General features: G+C 25.2%; 1 protein-coding gene across 1 annotated transcript in view; it reads right to left on the bottom strand.

Moving 5' to 3' along the window:
* Positions 1-8842, bottom strand: part of LOC143349453 (uncharacterized) — a 32100-nt gene extending 23258 nt beyond the window's left edge. Inside the window, exon 1 of the mRNA XM_076780725.1 lies at positions 8586-8842. The gene's annotated coding sequence lies outside the window, so the exon portion shown is untranslated. The remainder of the gene's footprint in view (positions 1-8585) is intronic.
* Between the last annotated feature and the right edge of the window lie 7329 nt (positions 8843-16171).

The raw sequence follows: 16171 nt of genomic DNA, 5'->3' as shown, positions 1-16171 counted from the left end.
AGTTAACCTCAACTTACTTAACTTGAATTTTACCTTATTAAAACTTAAAACTTCTCTACCCTTTTTTTTTTTTACGCAGACTTATTTCATACGCATAGTATAATGATTGTCGCGACCGGAAGTGTATGCAAGATTATGGGATAAGAATGCTAGCAGGACAGCGCCTTCTAAACGATAACGATTGCCTTATCATCGTCATCCAAGGTGAGTCTTGAACAAGGTGCTCTGTTACCAAATCCTTCAGCATTTATTTGTAATATATTTCTCAACTTTTGTTTCAGTGTCGCAAACTGCAAGCAAAATCTATGGCTACCTCGAGTACGAAAGTTTCTGATATCGATCGCATAATTCATTCGATTTCAGGAATGATTCATCTCTCCCTACTCCTACTATACTCGTCGAGTTCCCCTGTTTTGCTTCATCTAAAAAAGCGTTCCTAAACTTCTATATTATTCTTTCATTTCCAATAATAACAATAATTGTTTAACACTAGATTTACGGACTGAGCCAATTTGACTCATTTAGAATTTTCTTGCTATATACAGGGTGTTCGACTAACCCTGGGAAAAATTTTAATAGGGGATTCTAGAGGCCAAAATAAGACGAAAATCAAGAATACCAACTTGTTGATGGAGGCTTCGTTAAAAAGTTATTAACGTTTAAAGTTCAGCCAGTTCTGAATTTTTTTCTCGAAAATGCGCAAGATTTCGGGGGTATGTCTATTCACCAAAAATTATTGTAATTGACCCCCACAGATAACAATATTTTTTTCAGAACGATTTGAAATATTTTAATTTCGTCGAGAAATTTCACACATTCTCGAATTTTTTTCTAGAAAGTGGGTAGGATTTCGGGGGTATGTCTATTCACCAAAAATTATTGTTATTGACCCCCACAGATAACAATATTTTTTTCAGAACGATTTGAAATATTTTAATTTAATTGTTAATAACTTTTTAACGAAGCCTCCATCAACAAGTTGGTATTCTTGATTTTCGTCTTATTTTGGCCTCTAGAATCCCCCATTAAAATTTTTCCCGTTAAAATTTTTTGTTAATAATAACAATAATTGTTTAAGATACTGTGTATTGTTCAACATACTTTATTTCAATCATTCGATTCAAATAACATTAAAATGTTTTTACTTTAATATCCCAGAATTGGTTCGACAATTATCGTAAATTGAGAAGGTTTCATCTTTAATTTGTTTACAAAATAAACACTGTGCCAACATACTTTATTTTGATCATTCGATTCAAATAAAATTAAAATGTTTTTACTTTAATATCCCAGAATTTGTTCGACAATTATCGTAAATTGAGAAGGTTTCATCTTTAGTTTGTTTACAAAATAAACACTGTGCCAACATAGTTTGTATATACTTTAAAGCATGTTCAACATACTTTATTTTGATCATTCGATTCAAATAAAATTAAAATGTTTTTGCTTTAATATCCCAGAATTTGTTCGACAATTATCGTAAATTGAGAAGGTTTCATCTTTAATTTGTTTACAAAATAAACACTATGCCAACATACTTTATTTTAAACATTCGATTCAAATAAAATTAAAATTATTTAATATTCCAGAATTTGGTTAACAATTCTCGTAATTTGAGAAGGTTTCATTTTTAATTTGTTTACAAAATAAACACTATGCCAACATACTTTATTTTGATCATTCGATTCAAATAAAATTAAAATGTTTTTGCTTTAAAATCCCAGAATTTGGTCAACAATTATCGTAATTTGAGAAGGTTTCATCTTTAGTTTGTTTACAAAATAAACACTATGCCAACATACTTTATTTTAATCATTCGATTCAAATAAAATTAAAATGTTTTTAATTTAACATTTCAGAATTTGGTCAACAATTATCGTAATTTGAGAAGGTTTCATCTTTAATTTGTTCACAAAATAAACACTATGCCAACATACTTTATTTTAAACATTCGATTCAAATAAAATTAAAATTATTTAATATTCCAGAATTTGGTTAACAATTCTCGTAATTTGAGAAGGTTTCATCTTTAATTTGTCTACAAAATAAACACTATGCCAACATACTTTATTTTAAACATTCAATTCAAATAACAATAAAATGTTTTTAATTTAAAATTCCAGAATTTGGTCAACAATTATCGTAATTTGAGGTTTCATCTTTAGTTTGTTTACAAAATAAACACTATCCCAACATACTTTATTTTAAACATTCGATTCAAATAAAATTAAAATGTTTTTAATTTAAAATCCCAAAATTTGGTCAACAATTATCGTAATTTGAGGTTTCATCTTTAATTTGTCTCCAAAATAAACACTATGCCAACATACTTTATTTCAAACATTCGATTCAAATAAAATTAAAATGTTTTTACTTTAATATTCCAAAATTTGGTCAACAATTATCGTAATTTGAGGTTTCATCTTTAATTTGTCTCCAAAATAAACACTATGAGCGTCGTAGTTTATTTATTTTCGTGAACAATAAAGTAAACAAATTCGTTATATTTCACCTATTTACAATACTCCTAAAAATGAAAGAGAAATGTGAATAGCGAGAATATGTAACGAAAGAAAAATAGAGTTCTGTAAGTCACATTCGTAGTGACTCATAACCCGACGACAAAGATGGACGATCAGTAATTAAGTCCAATTAAGGGCCTCGTACGCGAAACACGGATGTCTAATTTTTCGAAAATGTCGTAGAATATCTTCCCGTTGCTAGTATCCTCCTTTCTCGCGGTATAATTCTGCCTTCTCTTCTAGATTTACTAGTATACTTGAACTTATTTAAGACGTTACAAGTCCTCCATTTTGAACTCAACAGTAATCTTCTTTTCTTATAATATTTTTGTAATTACGAATTCTGTGTGTAACGAATTGGTAATTAAATAAGTAATTCGTGTGTTTGGAATATTTTATAGATTTCAATTTTATTTTATTTTTATTAGAGAACCAGAATTATTATTAATTATTACAGAAGAAGTATTATACTTGCATAATTATGAATTCCATGTGTAATGAATTGGAAATTAAATAAGTAATTCGTGTATTTGGAATATTTTATAGACTTACAGTTGATTTTATTTTTATTACAAAAGCAGAATTATTGTTAATTATTACAGAAGAATTATACTTTTATAATTATGAGTTCCATGTGTAATGAATTGGAAATTAAATAAGTAATTGATGTATTTGGAATATTTTATAGATTTACAGTTAATTTTATTTTTATTACAAAAGCAGAATTATTGTTAATTATTACAGAAGAAGTTTATTTATTCTTAGAAGTTAGTATTATATTTTTATGATTATGAATTCTATTTGTAACGAATTGATAATTAAATAAGTAATTCGTGTATTTGGAATATTTTATAGATTTACAGTTAATTTTATTTTTATTACAAAAGCAGAATTATTGTTAATTATTACAGAAGAATTATACTTTTATAATTATGAGTTCCATGTGTAATGAATTGGAAATTAAATAAGTAATTCGTGTATTTGGAATATTTTATAGATTTACAGTTTATTTCATTTTTATTACAAAAGCAGAATCATTGTTAATTATTACAGAAGAATTATACTTTTATAATTATGAGTTCCATGTGTAATGAATTGGAAATTAAATAAGTAATTCGTGTATCTGGAATATATTTTAACGACAGATTTAATTCTATTTTTATTACAAAAGCAGAATTATTGTTAATCATTACAGGAGAAGTTTATTTATACTTAGAAGTTAGTATTATATTTTTATGATTATGAATTCTATTTGTAACGAATTGGTGATTAAATAAGTAATTCCTGTATTTGGAATATTTTATAGACTTACAGTTGATTTTATTTTTATTAGAGAAGCAGAATTATTGTTAATTATTACAGGAGAAGTATTATATTTGTATAATTATGAATTCCATGTGTAACGAATTGGAAATTAAATAAGTAATTCGTGTATCTGGAATATATTTTAACGATAGATTTAATTCTATTTTTATTACAAAAGCATAATTATTGTTAATCATTACAGAAGAAGTTTATTTATACTTAGAAGTTAGTATTATATTTTTATGATTATGAATTCTATGTGTAACGAATTGGTGATTAAATAAGTAATTCGTGTATTTAGAATATTTTATAAATTTACAGTTAATTTTATTTTTATTACAAAAGCAGAATTATTGTTAATCATTACAGAAGAAGTTTATTTATACTTAGAAGTTAGAATTATACTTTTATGATTATAAATTCCATGTGAATTGGAAATTAAATAAGCAATTGATGTATTTGGAATATTTTATAAATTTACAGTTAATTTTATTTTTATTAGAGAAGCAGAATTATTGTTAATCATTACAGAAGAAGTTTATTTATACTTAGAAGTTAGAATTATACTTTTATGATTATAAATTCCATGTGAATTGGTAATTAAATAAGTAATTGATGTATTTGGAATATTTTATAAATTTACAGTTAATTTTATTTTTATTACAAAAGCAGAATTATTGTTAATCATTACAGAAGAAGTTTATTTATACTTAGAAGTTAGAATTATACTTTTATGATTATAAATTCCATGTGAATTGGAAATTAAATAAGTAATTGATGTATTTGGAATATTTTATAAATTTACAGTTAATTTTATTTTTATTACAAAAGCAGAATTATTGTTAATCATTACAGAAGAAGTTTATTTATACTTAGAAGTTAGAATTATACTTTTATGATTATAAATTCCATGTGAATTGGAAATTAAATAAGTAATTGATGTATTTGGAATATTTTATAAATTTACAGTTAATTTTATTTTTATTACAAAAGCAGAATTATTGTTAATCATTACAGAAGAAGTTTATTTATACTTAGAAGTTAGAATTATACTTTCATGATTATAAATTCCATGTGAATTGGTAATTAAATAAGTAATTGATGTATTTGGAATATTTTATAGATTTAATTTTGTTTTTATTGCAGAAACTTAAGAAGAGGATTCGTTTGGAGAAGTTAGATTCGCAGAAAGTTGAATTTGTGGAGCAAAGCCTGCATCCATTTGGAAAATTGCGAGTCAAGGCGGTTGAAGAAGACGTTAAATAAAGCTACGGGCAGTAACGACTGGTGTATTAGCGATATAGAGTCAAGGTTCGTTGTAAAACTGTATTAATGTTGTAACTTTATAGCGCGGCACTTTGTTGCAAGGAAACGAACGTCGTAGAGAACGTTTAAATGAACTGTGGGCGTGTCTTTATTCCTTTTGGAATACTACTTCCTCGTAATAATAAAACAAATATTAGAGCAAACGTTACTACGTTCCTAAATATAGTGGAATTCTCTATCCACAGGGATTCGAAAAAGTACAGATTAGAGAAAATTATATTATTATATTTAATATTATTTATAATTACATATTTCTGATAACAAATTATATTTTTGAAACAATTATATTTTTAATGTAATTTTCCCCTTTCGAGTGTACTGTTTTTAGTAATTTTACTTTGAACAGTAACTCCATCTTTAATGGAAAACAATGCTTAAATGTTCAATGATAATAATAATTTATTCTGAGGGTAATCCCCTTTAGAGTACACAAATAAATAAAATATGGGGAAATAAATCGATAGGAGATACCAGTAATATGGTTAACAAGTTTTTACTTGCTATTAATATATATATATATATATGAAAGATTTGTAAATAGTCTTGTAAAAGTCTTGCAAAAGATTTATGAAGAAAGGAATACTTAATTATAGTTTTTAACTGAAAAAAACGCGAGTGGAACAGTTTATTTTCAAATACACTGAGTCAAAAAAGACTTGTTAATAGTCTCTGTATATATAGTGGAATACTTTATTTTCAAATACACCGAGTCAATTAAAAAAAGATTTGTTAATAGTCTATTTATATATTGTATATAGTGGACTACTTTATTTTCAAATACACTGAATCAATTATAGAAAGACTTGTTAATAGTCTATCTATCTATAGACTATTAACAAGTCTTTTTTTAATTGACTCAGTGTATTTGAAAATAACGCTGAAACTATAATAAACTTAGTCAAAAAAGACAAATAGTCTCTTTATATACAGGGTGTTCCGTCACTCCTGGGAAAAATTTTAATAGAGGATTCTAGAGGCCAAAAGAAGACGAAAATCAAGAATACCAATTTGTTGATGGAGGCTTCGTTAAAAAGTTATTAACAATTAAATTCAAAAATTTCAAATCATTCTAAAAAAATTATATTTAGTTGCAGTAGGTAATTACAATCATTTTTGGTCATTACACATACCCTCGAAATCCTACCCACTTTTTAGAAAAAAATTCGAGAAGGTGCTGAAATTTTTTGACGAAAAAAAAATTTTTCAAATCATTCTAAAAAAATTATATTTAGTTGCAGTAGGTAATTACAATCATTTTTGGCCATTACACATATCCTCGAAATCCTACCCACTTTTTAGAAAAAAATTCGAGAAGGTGCTGAAATTTTTTGACGAAAAAAAAATTTTTCAAATCATTCTAAAAAAATTATATTTAGTTGCAGTAGGTAATTACAATCATTTTTGGTTATTATACATACTCCCGAAATCCTACTCAGTTTCGAGAAAAAAATTCCTTACCGAAAATCTAATTTCTGGCCAGAAATGTCTGCTCGAATTTTCATGCGAATCTTTAAAACGTCATAACTTCTGAACGGATTGGACGATTTTAATGTTTAAAAAAGCAAACAACGCGTATTTTAGTGGAGAATATGTAGAAATTCTAAAAATATTCGAAAGGTTGATCCTTGACCACGTAAACTGAGAAAAACCAAATAAAAATGGCCCAATTTTGAAACGACCATAACTCCTACAATAGTGAATATATTTCAATGAAACTTTTTTCTGAAGTAGAGCTCATAGGTACCTACAAAAAAGTATTAGACAACTTTTCTGTAGAACGTCAATAAAAATTATTAAAAATGAAAAACGAATTTGGAAGAAAAATCGACAAGGGTGTAGGTGCCTGTTTTTAAAATTTTTAAAAAAAATTTTAAATCGTTCTGAAAAAATTATTTTCGGTTGCGGGGGTCAATTACAATAATTTTTGGTGAATAGACATACCCACGAAATCCTACGCACTTTCGAGAAAGAAATTCAGAAAGGTGGACAAATTTTTCGACGAAAATGAAAATTTTCAAATGGTTCTGAAAAAATTATTTTCGGTTGCGGGGGTAAATTACAATAATTTTTGGTGAATAGACATACCCATGAAATCCTACGCACTTTCGAGAAAAAAATTCAGTACTAGCGAAACTTTAAACGTTAATAACTTTTTAAGGAAGTTTCCATCAACAAATTGATATTCTTGATTTTCGTCTTATTTTAGCCTCTAGAATCCCCCATTAAAATTTTTCCGCGAGGTGGCCGAACACCCTGTATATAGACTATTAACAAGTCTTTTTTTAATTGACTCAGTGTATTTGTTTTTATTTTCAATTTAAAAAAGACTTGTTAATACTTGTTAATAGTGCTAATAGAGACTATTAACAAGTCTTTTTTAAATTGACTCAGTGTATTTGTTTTTATTTCCAATTTAAAAAAGACTTGTTAATAGTCTATATATAAAGAGACTATTAACCAGTCTTTTTTTAATTGACTCAGTGTATTTGAAAATAAAGTATTCAACTATATATATAGATAGATAGACTATTGGCAAGTCTTTTTTAAATTGACTCAGTGTATTTGTTTTTATTTTGAATTTAAAAAAGACTTGTTAATAGTCTCTCTCTATATGTATAGACTAATAACAAGTCTTTTTGACTCAGTTTATTATAGTTTCAGCGTTATTTTCAAATACACTGAATCAATTAAAAAAAGAAAAAAAACAAAATACACTTGTTAATAGTCTATATATATAGACAGAGTGGACTATTAACGAGTCTTTTTTAAATTGACTCAGTGTATTTGTGTTTATTTTCAATTTAAAAAAGACTTGTTAATAGTCTATATATAGAGAGGGAGAGACCAAGAACATGTCTTTTTTAAATTGAAAATAAAAACAAATACACTGATTGTCAATTAAAAAAAAGGCTTGTTAATAGTCTATATATATATAGTTGAATACTTTATTTTCAAATACACCGAGTCAATTAGCAAGTCTTTTTTCAATTAACTCAGTGTATTTGAAAATAAAGTATTCCACTATATAAATAGACTATTAACAAGTCTCTTTTTAATTGACTCGATATATTTGAAAATGAAGTATTCCACTTGCGTTTTTTTCCAGTTAAAACCCCCAATTAAATACTCCTTTTGTGCAGTCCAATAGCAAGAGAAACATGCATCTTATCTTGAATTTCAGCGTGTACGAACAATTGAAGAAACAATGATCTTCGTATTTGAACTCAATTTCGAAGTGAGCATGTTTCTATCTGCGACCTCTGACCTCAAACTATCTCCTTTTTCCCCTCACGAAAAAGAAGCTAACGACCAAGTTATCACAGTTATCAGTACATAATGTACCGTATATTTTTTTACGAAACTAGGAATGTGCATCTCCTACGACGCAATTGCATCGATTAGACATAATCAAAATAGCGTTAAAATTCTTACCATTGCTTTATTTACCACACAAACGATTCACAGTGAAAAATCCACGTCGATGAAACTCTAATCACTTTTGAAATTTTATGTTTAAGGCCCACTATAAACCAATTGGAAACTTGGAGCAGCCACGGATCGCCATGTTTATACAGGTGACAATTGTAGTGTTCAGATATTTTATTTAAACACTGAGAAACTTTTCCATTGTTTATAAAACACTGATGATGTTGTGCAAAGTGCGGATTCGACGACGAGCGACCCGTCGAAGACTACGGACTGCGTGCAACTGTCGACTGAGGGCTGAGAAAAGCGTTGGACACCTCCATCGCTCTATAGTGCTGCTACTGCAAGCAACGTGAGTAGCTCTGTAATGCTTAGAACCGCCTCGAATCTTTATTTTTTGGTTATTTATTTAACATCGACTCCCAGAAGCCATAAATAAATTAGAGTTTTTTTCTGAAGTGATTCATTTGTTATTAGTTGATTATATTTCTTTTGTTGTTTACGTTTCGAATTTTTAATTTTTTAGTTATTTATTGAAGATCGTGTCGATTTTCAGTATCAATAGATAAATTATAGTTTTTTTTGAAGTGATTCATTTGTTACAAGTTGATTATGTTTCGAATTTTCAATTTTTTAGTTATTTATTTAAGATCAATTTTTAAAATCAATAGATAAATTATAGTTTTTTTTTAAAAGATTCATTTCTTACAAGTTGATTATATTTCTTTTGTTGTTTACGTTTCGAATTTTTAATTTTTTAGTTATTTATTGAAGATCGTGTCGATTTTCAGTATCAATAGATAAATTATAGCTTTTTTTGAAGTGATTCATTTGTTACAAGTTGATTATGTTTCGAATTTTCAATTTTTTAGTTATTTATTGAAGATCGTGTCGATTTTCAGTATCAATAGATAAATTATAGTTTTTTTTGAAGTGATTCATTTGTTACAAGTTGATTATGTTTCAAATTTTCAATTTTTTAGTTATTTATTGAAGATCGTGTCGATTTTCAGTATCAATAGAAAAATTATAGTTTTTTTTGAAAGAAATTCATTTGTCACAAGTTGATTATGTTTTGACTTTTTAATTTTTTAGTTATTTATTTAAGATCAATTTTTAAAATCAATAGATATATTATAGTTTTTTTTTAAAAGATTCATTTCTTACAAGTTGATTATATTTCTTTTGTTGTTTACGTTTCGAATTTTTAATTTTTTAGTTATTTATTGAAGATCGTGTCGATTTTCAGTATCAATAGATAAATTATAGTTTTTTTTGAAGTGATTCATTTGTTACAAGGTGATTATGTTTCGAATTTTCAATTTTTTAGTTATTTATTGAAGATCGTGTCGATTTTCAGTATCAATAGATAAATTATAGTTTTTTTTCAAGAAATTCATTTGTCACAAGTTGATTATGTTTTGACTTTTTAATTTTTTAGTTATTTATTTAAGATCAATTTTTAAAATCAATAGATAAATTATAGTTTTTTTTTAAAAGATTCATTTCTTACAAGTTGATTATATTTCTTTTATTGTTTATGCTTCGAATTTTTAATTTTTTGTTATTTATTTAAGAATTTCAGAATTAAGAATCCATACAAAAATTTTTAATTATTTATTTAAGATTGACACTCAGAATCTATAGATAAATTATAGTTTTTTTTAAAGAGACTCATTTGTTACAAGTTGATTATATTTCTTTTGTTGTTTACGTTTCGTATTTTTAATTTTTTAGTTATTTATTGAAGATCGTGTCGATTTTCAGTATCAATAGATAAATTATAGTTTTTTTTGAAGTGATTCATTTGTTACAAGTTGATTATGTTTCGAATTTTCAATTTTTTAGTTATTTATTGAAGATCGTGTCGACTTTCAGAATCAATAGAAAAATTATAGTTTTTTTTTAAAGAAATTTATTTGTCACAAGTTGATTATGTTTTGACTTTTTAATTTTTTAGTTATTTATTTAAGATCAATTTTTAAAATCAATAGATATATTATAGTTTTTTTTTAAAAGATTCATTTCTTACAAGTTGATTATATTTCTTTTATTGTTTATGCTTCGAATTTTTAATTTTTTGTTATTTATTTAAGAATTTCAGAATTAAGAATCCATACAAAAATTTTTAATTATTTATTTAAGATTGACACTCAGAATCTATAGATAAATTATAGTTTTTTTTAAAGAGACTCATTTGTTACAAGTTGATTATATTTTTTTTGTTGTTTATGCTTCGAATTTTTAATTTTTTAGTTATTCATTTAAGAATTTCAGAATTAAGAATTCACAGAATCCATAGAATAATTATAGTTTTTTATAAAAAGCTTGATTTGCAACAAGTTGATTATATTTTTCTTTTGTTTATGTTTTGAATTTTGAATTTTTTATTTAAGAATTTCACAATTAAAAATTCACAAAATCCATAGAAATATTATAGTTTTTTTTTAAAGATATTGATTTGTCACAAGTTGATTATATTTTTCTTTTATTTATGTTTCGAATTTTTAATTTTTTAGTTACTTATTTGAGATCAATTCTCAGAATTTATAGAAAAATTGTAGTTTTTTTTAAAGTGATTCATTTGTTACAATTTGATTATATTTTTCTTTTGTTTATGCAACGAATCTTTAATTTTTCAGCTATTTATTTAATATCAACTCTCAGAATCCATAGATAAATTATCAAATAATTTGATTAATCAATAAAATAATCATTAAATAATCATTAATCAATAGAAAAGTTATAGTTTTTTTAAGGAAATTGATTTGTTACAAGTTGATTATATTTTTCTTTTGTTTATGCATCGAATCTCCAATTTTTTAGTTATTTATTTAATATCAACTCTCAGAATCCATAGATAAATTATCAAATAATTTCATTAATCAATAAAATAATCATTAAATAATCATTAATCAATAGAAAAGTTATAGTTTTTTTTAAGGAAATTGATTTGTTACAAGTTGATTATATTTTTCTTTTGTTTATGCTTCGAATCTTCAATTTTTTAGTTATTTATTTAAGATCGTGTCGATTTTTAGAATCCATAGATAATTTATAGTTTTTTTTTAAAGAAATTCATTTGTCATAAGTTGATTATATTCCTTTTGTTGTTATATGCTTCGAATATTTGATTTTTTAATTATTTATTTAAGATTTTCAGAATTAAAAAATCACAGAATCGTTAGAAAAATTATAGTTTTTTTTAGAGATTCATTTGTTACAAGTTCATTATATTTTTCTTTTATTTATACTTTGAATTTTTAATTTTTAATTATTTATTTAATATCGACTCTCAGAATCCATAGATAAATTATCAAATAATTTTATTAACCAATAAAATAATCATTAAATAATCATTAAATAATCATTAATCAATAGAAATGTTATAGTTTTTTTTAAGGAAATTGATTTGTTACAATTTGATTATATTTTTCTTTTATTTATGCTTCGAATCTTCAATTTTTTAGTTATTTATTTAAGATCGTGTCGATTTTCACAATCCATAGATAATTTATAGTTTTTTTTAAAGAAATTCATTTGTCATAAGTTGATTATATTTCTCTTTTGTTTTTAATTTTTTAGTTATTTATTTAAGAATCTCAGAATTAAGAATTCACAGAATCCATAGATAAATTATAGTTTTTTTTATATAAAGAGATTAATTTGTTACAAGTTGATTATATTTCTTTTGTTGTTTATCTTTCGAATCTTTAACTTTTTAGTTATTTATTTAAAATCGCGTCGACTCTCAGAAACCATAGATAAATTATAGTTTTTTTTTAAAAAGATTCATTTGTTATAAGTTGATTATATTTTTCTTTTGTTTATGATTCGAATTTTTAATTTTTTAGTTATTTATTTGAGATAGCGTCACGATTTAAAATAAATAATCGCGTCGACTCTCAGAAACCATAGATAAATTATAGTTTTTTATATAAAGAGATTAATTTGTTACAAATTGATTATATTTCTTTTGTTGTTTATTTTTCGAATCTTTAATTTTTCAGTTATTTATTTAAAATCGTGTCGACTTTCAGAATCCATAGAAAAATTATAGTTTTTTATAAAAAGCTTGATTTACAACAATTTGATTAAATTTTTCTTTCATTCATGCTTCGAATCTCTATTGTATAAAACATTATAAATCGAACACGAAACTCTTTCTAAATAATCGCGTCGACTCTCAGAAACCATAGATAAATTATAGTTTTTTTTTTAAAAAGATTCATTTGTTACAAGTTGATTATATTTTTCTTTTGTTTATGATTCGAATTTTTAATTTTTTAGTTATTTATTTGAGATAGCGTCACGATTTAAAATAAATAATCGCGTCGACTCTCAGAAACCATAGATAAATTATAGTTTTTTATATAAAGAGTTTAATTTGTTACAAATTGATTATATTTCTTTTGTTGTTTATCTTTCGAATCTTTAACTTTTCAGTTATTTATTTAAAATCGTGTCGACTTTCAGAATCCATAGAAAAATTATAGTTCTTTATAAAAAGCTTGATTTACAACAATTTGATTAAATTTTTCTTTCATTCATGCTTCGAATCTCTATTTTATAAAACATCATAAATCAAACACAAAACTCTTTCTATACTTTCCAATACCAAATAACTATCTTCGTCGTAAGTTCATAAAACAAGCCAAAGTAGTATGTATCTTTACATAGATAATCGTATCAAAGTGCAAATTATTCCAACTCGTTTGCATCCCAAAACTTCAACATTTCTTATTCCTTGGGATCACATTCTACCAAAGAATATTCAATATAAAACACGTTTAAGTCTGCTTAGTGTTGTTTACATTCAGTTTCTGGCAACAGACTGCTAAAATTGTGGGTCGAATCTAAAACACAGACAAAGGTGATCCTAATTTAGAAATCGAAAAATATATAATTTGTATTTTTCTAAAAACTGGATCCAATATTTCCATTTGATACTTTTAATAAAAACACAGTCAATTAAAATGAAATATGGCACCTCAGATGCAATACAAAATTAAATAATATCGAACCAGATTCCTCACTATAATTTAAACTAGTTTCATGGACACTCGTTGCACATATTTTTATTATAATTCGCTACATTGACATTGAAATGCAATTTTTTCTTTTAATTAGAGTATACATCCATATTACATCAATTCAATTCAAAATAAATAATATTTATGAGTCCTATAACGTTAAGTTTAGAATCTGAATAAAACCTAGTAAACCTAGTATTAAATACGCCTAAAACATTTCGAATCGTTTATGTTTGCACCATTTCAAATTGTAGCTAGAAAGATCGTTGTAAAAAATAATTCTAATGATCGATCAATTGTGTACAAAGTAATTGTCCATTTTTTAATCAAGAATGCTCAAAAATTGTAGTCAAATAAGGGGGTCAAATGTGCCCCTAAAATATTAATTTGAGAAATTAAATTAAATTGTTTTAATCAGTCAAATAAGGGGGGGCAAATGTGCCCTTGAACCTTTGATACACGATGGATCAAAACATAGTTTATTTTAATGGAAATATTAATTTGGGAAGTTAAATTAAATTGTTTAAATCAGTCAAATAAGGGGGGCAAATGTGCCCTCGAATTTTCGACACACGATGGATCAAAACGTAGTTTATTTTAATGGAAATATTAATTTGGGAAGTTAAATTAAATTGTTTAAATCAGCCAAATAAGGGGGGCAAATGTGCCCTTGAACCTTGAAAATATTAATTTGGGAAATTAAATTAAATTGTTTTAATCAGTCAAATAAGGGGGTCAAATGTGCCCTCGAATTTTCGACACACGATGGATCAAAACGTAGTTTATTTTAATGGAAATATTAATTTGGGAAGTTAAATTAAATTGTTTTAATCAGCCAAATAAGGGGGGGCAAATGTGCCCTTGAACCTTGAAAATATTAATTTGGGAAATTAAATTAAATTGTTTTAATCAGCCAAATAAGGGGGGCAAATGTGTCCTTGAACCTTGAAAATATTAATTTGGGAAATTAAATTAAATTGTTTAAATCAGTCAAATAAGGGGGTCAAATGTGCCCTTGAACCTCGAAAATATTAATTTGGGAAATTAAATTAAATTGTTTAAAATAATATACATTTTTTAATTTACAAAATTACATCGATAGAGCATCAAAAAAGAACATTCTGTGCAAATTTTCGATCCTCCATTTTGTTCATAAGGGTAGTTATAGAGAAAATTAAAAATTCTGGTGCATTGTGGTTATCGAGATACGTGTTTGGGAATTTTTTTAGATTTTTTAATTCGAGATTCTGGGCGTGAAAAATTAAAAACGTAGAAAAATACTGATTTCGTATTGAAGCTCTCGAGACATTAGGTTTATATTTTTTTTTTCAATGCAAAATGATACTTGAGGTTTTTAAATAAACTTCAATTTAAAATTGAAATATTCCCTGTTGCAGATTGTGTGTTTGTATGGGACAGAAGCAGCTATTACAAAAGAAAACACCTGGATAAGGACGAATAGTATAGTATAGTCGGTGTGGAAGGCTGCTTATAAGAAAGCATAAAAGCCTTGCGAAGAAGGGTCCGCTTACGGTGCTTATTGATCTCGTCGACGAGTCCCTGCATTAGTTCAATCCTGTACCTACCGATGTATTTACAGGAAAAAATTATTTCCAGACGCTCTGTCCAATGGTACGTTTGCAATTTCAGAAAGATAAATTGTACTCTAGTGTAAATAATACAGTATTAAAATGTTTAATATGGTAAATTATAATTTAGACATTTTTAGTAATTAAATATTGGCAATGTTAAATTTTCTAATAGAATAGAATTTGATTTTATGTTAAATTTTATCTATTTCTTATTTTAATTGAATTGTTCAATTTATAGAGTGCAAAAGGTCAAATTTAGGAAATGAAAATTATAATTTAAAAGTTTTTATTAATCAAATATAGGCAATGATAAATTTTAGTAGATTTTTTATTAGAATAGAATTTGATTTTCTGCTAAATTTTATCTATTTCTGATTTTAATTGAATTGTTCAATTTATAGAGTGCAAAAGGTCAGATTTAAAGAATGTAAATTAAAATTTGAACGATTTTTATATCAAATATAGGCAATGATAAATTATAGTAGATTTTTTATTAGAATAGTATTTGATTTTCTACTAAATTTTATCTATTTTTTATTTTAATTGTTCAACTAATACAGTGTAGAGTGCAAATGGTCAGATTTAAAAAATGGAATTTAAAATTTAAATAATTTTATTATTCAAATAATAGGCAATGATAGATTTTAATAGATTTTTTTATTAGAATAGAATTTGATTTTCTGCTAAATTTCATCTATTTCTTATTTTAATTGTTTAATTTATACAGAATGGAGTGCAAATGGTCAGAATATATTTAAAAAATGGAAATTAAAATTTGAACATTTTTATTAATCAAATAATAGGCAATGGTAAATTTGAATAGATTTTTTAATAGAATAGAATTTGATTTTTACAGGAAAAAATTATTTCCAGACGTTCTGTCCAATGGTACGTTTGCAATTTCAGAAAGATAAATCGCACTCTAGTGTAAATAATACAGTATTAAAATGTTTAATATGGTAAATTA

This window comes from Colletes latitarsis, chromosome 13 (assembly GCF_051014445.1).
Source record: "Colletes latitarsis isolate SP2378_abdomen chromosome 13, iyColLati1, whole genome shotgun sequence".
Taxonomy (NCBI): Eukaryota; Metazoa; Arthropoda; class Insecta; order Hymenoptera; family Colletidae; genus Colletes; species Colletes latitarsis.
This window is presented reverse-complemented; position numbering and strand designations above follow the sequence as displayed.